This window comes from Lutra lutra, chromosome 4, assembly GCF_902655055.1.
Source record: "Lutra lutra chromosome 4, mLutLut1.2, whole genome shotgun sequence".
Taxonomy (NCBI): domain Eukaryota; kingdom Metazoa; phylum Chordata; class Mammalia; order Carnivora; family Mustelidae; genus Lutra; species Lutra lutra.
In genome coordinates, this window is record NC_062281.1 from 116,682,122 (window position 1) to 116,687,163 (window position 5,042).

At 44.6% G+C, this 5,042-nt stretch overlaps 1 pseudogene; it reads left to right on the forward strand.

The window, feature by feature from the left end:
* The first annotated feature begins 347 nt into the window (after window positions 1-347).
* Window positions 348-3,607, forward strand: LOC125097355 (KATNB1-like protein 1; annotated as a pseudogene).
* The last annotated feature ends 1,435 nt before the right edge of the window (window positions 3,608-5,042 follow it).

Here is a 5,042-nt window from a genome sequence, read left to right on the forward strand (position 1 = left end):
ATATATGTTTGAGTGAAGAATGGGTCGAGGTGTCGGAATGTCTGGGCAGGCGCACGGAATATGGGGGTATGTCTGACCCAGCTGACTAGCTCCGGGAGCCAGAGGCATGCAGCCTGTGTGGGTGGTATAGCAGCCAGAGGATAGGGACAGGGCAGTTCAGCCATGAAGCATTTCATAAGAAGACCTCAGGCTGCCCCGCTGGGTGGGTTCCTTCAACGCTGAGCAGAGAGAGCACTCAGGGATTTGTCTTTCTGGTTCCGTGTTTTTCCGAGCAACCCAATATTGGAAGGAAAAACGGTTTTGGAGGAAGTCCAACATTCCTTTATTCTTCAAAGTTGGAAGTCGTCATGAAGAACAGGACAAGTATGAGTGGCCATCTTCATTTTTCACCCTGCACAACTCAGAAGGGACACTAGGGAAGTCATGCAGGGGTTTGTGGCTCCCACTGAAAGAATGCTGCTGGCTTTGGAGTCAGAAATACTTGGGTTGAAATCTCTGGTTTCCACTTGCGAGCCAGGTGAACTCAGGCAAATGATTAAACCTCTCCTTGAACTTCAATAGCCTTCTCTGTAAAATGGGCATGATTACTGGGTTAATGTAGGAATGAACAGATCATAAGTGAAGTGTCTGATGCAGGGGAGGCACTGTAAGTAAAGAATAGTTAAGATTACTGAGGGCTTGTTACTGTTAGCTCCCAGAGGCACGTTTGGCTTTGGATCACTGTGAATTTTGACCCTTTTTTTTTTTAGGGTTATATAATGATCCATTGTAAAGCAGGACTTTATATAGCTGTTGTTTTTCAAACAATAGAAAACATTTTTTTTTTTCCTTTTAACAGCTCATTGGTTAAATTTAATCCAATTATAGTGCTGTTTGGGAAACTTTACGGTTAGGGTTACCTACAGCAATCAATACTCTCTCGGTTTAGGGAGAGGAGAAGCCCACTCCATTCTGCTGTCCTGGAAACGCTGAGCTCAGGTGTGGAGGCCCATTGCCAGGTAAGGTTAGAACACACACGGAGACACACATTCCTAAGCCATGAGCGTGGGGTTCTTGTCTGCTCCTTATAAGGAGCGAGTTATCATCAGTCCTGCAGAAAGGTCATTGCTATTTCTCTGTCCTCAAGTGCCTGAAATCAGTTTTCCTCTGCGGGGTGGGGCGGTGATTAAGCAGGCTAAATATGTCAGCACTTCGCATATCCAGTTAGGAGGATGTTGACAGACCCTTGCAGCAGAGCTGAGCTTGGGGTTTTTATATGATCCTAGGGACTCTCAGGAGCCGTACTTGGATGCATCCCCAGCCCCTCCCTGCCAGGGGGCAAGTGAACCTGAAGATCCATTTCTGTAGCTCGAGAGCCAGCTGCAAAAGTCAGCCTGGTTGAAGGAGCTGGAGCTGGAGCTGGGTTTGTCCCCGTCCCCCCTCTTCGCTCCTTTCTGCCCTTGCTTCTCACCAGTGGCCCTTGAGCATTGATGTGAGGAGCTGGCGGCTGCTGGGAGAGGCAGAGGCTTAGAAAGTGGCAAGCAATGCTTTCCTTCCTCTCAGCAGGGTCAGCTCTGCTCTTCACACCTCGCAGAAGCAAGGGTAAGGGGTGGCCACTCCGGGATCTCCTAGGCTCCAGCCTCGCTTCCCCAATGAAGTCCCCATCCTGTCCATCTGTCTCCTGTTCTCAGGGCTCCACTGCACCATCTCGCACCCGGGGGACAGTCTGACATTCCACAGTCTTGTGTGGATCATAGTGCTTTCCTGGGCCCGCTGGTCTGGCCCCTCCTAAGCACATCCAGTTTGCACCTCATCTGCAACCCTGCAGGGCCCAGCCCAAGGGTGAGGCATTAAATGGGTGCTGTGGGAAAGAAAGCTTGCTGGTGGCTTGATGGAAAGTTGATTAGGTTCCGTGGTCCAAAAAGCCTGAATGATCCCCTCCTTTCTACTCTTTGTTGAGAATGAAACCAAGATTTTTGGGAGCCAGTTATCTGAAGGCATTTAGGTCTCTTCTACCTGACACTTGCTCCTAGTTAAGCCAGGAGTGGACCAGACCCCAGTATTCTCTGTCCCCCGTCCCTTCCTCTTGCTGGCGGCCACTTTTAAATCCACTTTGAGATTCTCCCCCAGTCTCATGTCAGCGAGCCCCGCTGAGTGCCCAGCACTATACTCAGACATCAGGGCAAGGGAAGTGGAGCTACCGTCGCTTCTGTGTAGCTCAGGAGTGAAAACCTCCATCCGTGCCCTTCCCCCATCTACCTATCTTTTATCCCTGAGTACTTTTTTAAAGCTTTTAACGTATCAGTTTCCTGCTGTCATTACAGCCTGGGAACTCGGGCCAACTTCTCAATGTCCCCTCTGTGGTTCCCTGACATCTTTCACAGACCTTCTTGCCTTTTACGGGTTTTACTGTTAATCGCTGAAACAGCAAGTAAGAATAACAGGCATGAGGAAGTTACAAAGGTTCTCATATCTTTCTTTTTAGCACCTGCTGATAAAAGGTAAATTGGTGCAACTTTTATGGGCAGGAAATTGGCAGTATATTCTTGAAATATTCATTTGCTTTAGCTCTTCCCCTTCCATCAGATAGATGTTTATGACCTGAGAAGGGTGGGGTCAGCAGAGTGGGGCGGGGCCAGCCTAGGGGTCTGGCTGAGTCCCTGGCTGCCCCTGCCTGCAGCTCGCTGCCCCGGAGTGGGACCTGGCAGGGAGCAAAGGGTTGCTCTAGGAGGTTGGGCGCTGTTCATCAACTCCCAGGCTGGGCTAAGAAGCTAGTTCTTAAGAAATTATGGCATCTGAGCCCATAATGTTAAAAAACAGAACTTTTGTACTAGTACTGAGGATCACTCCATTGATGTTACAAACAAACAAAATAAAACCAAAAGCAATGTCTAATCTCTCTACTAAGAACACAATGAAGGTTAAGAGATCTCCAAAATAGTTGGCTGTTTACATAAATAGAACAGTTAGGAAAGCTACACAATGCCCAGATAAACCACATAAGGTGATCTGTGGAAGAAAAATAAAAGTTCATCCTTTTCCAAATCCTTGTCACAGAAAACAGTTACCTAGAAGTGGGGGCTATGACAAGGCAGAGAAAAGGAACTGTCTTGTGTCCACCACTTGTCTGAACAATTACCCCGTGAGAATCCAACAGATTTCATTAATTCCAGTGATTCTTCAGGAGCAGGAAGCCCATCATCAAAATATAGTGGGTATTTTCCCCTGAGGTTTCTCTGACCGGTGAGACAAAGGCACAAATTTAGCTCAACACGAATTTGAGACTGAATATAGCTTTAACTTTCCAAAGAATGAGAAATACAGGTGAACTCGTAGCTTATCTGGTGATGATAGGAGCTTTCCTGTGTTCATCAAGAGCTTTCAGGAAGGAAACTATATCTCGATGGGCTACTGGGTGGACTTGTTGCTTCCACAGTCACTATTTAGAAGGAAATTAGAAAAACATGTGATGATTGGTTTACCGGGACTTCAAACATCATAAAGGTGGTGGTCAGAATCATCACCCAAAACAGAAATTATAAATAGAAACATTCAGCTTTTAAAACAAGAATTAAGTAGATTGTGAGAATCGGAAAATCATTTTACTTTTGGTTTTAAGATACAGTAGTAGTGTAGCTAAGGATGCAAAATGCTTACGTATTATAGCCTCATTCAGAGACTTCATCTTTGTCATCTGAAACGTCCCTGAACTATGCAGACTTCCAGAAATGTCTCAAATGAAAATTTTGATCTATGCAAGAAATCAAAGCCATTTTTTTTCTTTTTTCTTTTTTATGTGGTAAAAAAGCCACATCAAGAAACCACTAATGTCGGGGTGCCTGGATGGCTCGGTGGGTTAAAGTCTCTGCCTTCGGCTCAGGTCATGATACCAGGGTCCTGGGATGGAGCCCCACATCGGGCTCTCTGCTCAGCAGGGAGCCTGCTTCCCTTCCTCTCCTTCTGCCTGCCTCTCTGCCTATTTGTGATCTCTGTCTACTCAAATAAGTAAATAAAATCTTTTAAAAAATTAAAAAAAAAAAGAAACCACTAATGAAACATTAACAATCTATTTCACATCGAAGTAGAAAAAATATCCAAAAGGAATAGCTTCGGATTCCATGAGGAAAAGTGCCCTGTGAAGATTGTTACTTTTGCAGCATTCGAGATTGATTCATATAGTTATTTGGTAATGTTGTTTAAGAACTAATGGCTCTTAATATAATACTGCATATTGCATAAGAATATAATGTATACTGTGTGAAGAAGAAGAAGACAGGACATATTACTAGGGACTGCAAGGACCAGTCATCAAGATTGTGCTTCAGAAGAAAGCAGCAGTTTGGCTCAGGTCATGATCGCAGGATCCTGGGGTCAAGCCCCATGTCAGCTCCCCAGTCAGTGAGGAGTCTGATTCTCCCTCTTCCTCTGGCCCTCTCCCCAGCTTGTGCTCTCTTTCACTCTCACTCTATTCTCTCTCTCAAATAAATAAAATCTTTTAAAAATTTTAAAACGAAGAAGGCAGCGAAACGTGTGCAGAGATTTTTCTCACATTGAGAAGACTCTGAAAGTTTAAAAATGTCAAAGCAGGGGCACCTGGGTGGCTCAGTGGGTTAAGCCTCTGCCTTCGGCTCAGGTCATGATCTCAGGGTCCTGGGATCGAGCCCCGCATTGGGCTCTCTGCTCAGCAGTGAGCCTGCTTCCTCCTCTCTCTGCCTGCCTCTCTGCCTACTTGTGATCTCTCTCTCTCTCTGTCAAATAAATAAATAAAATTTAAAAAAAAATGTCATAGCAAATAATATTAAAATTTTTTGTCCACAAGGATACTGTGAATACAAAAATGCCTTTGTTATTGTTATGATACCAATATCTGTTTTAAAAAATTAAAACCAGCCAAGCTTCTGGCACAATAAATTATAAAATTAAACCAGGGGTTTATATTCAGGTTGAATGTTGTTTTGAAGCTTAGTTCATACAATTTTTTAAAAGTTGAGAGTATTTTTATGTCTGGTTTATTTTGTTTTGCAAGAATTATGATGTGTGTATGTATGTATTATCCTATAGAA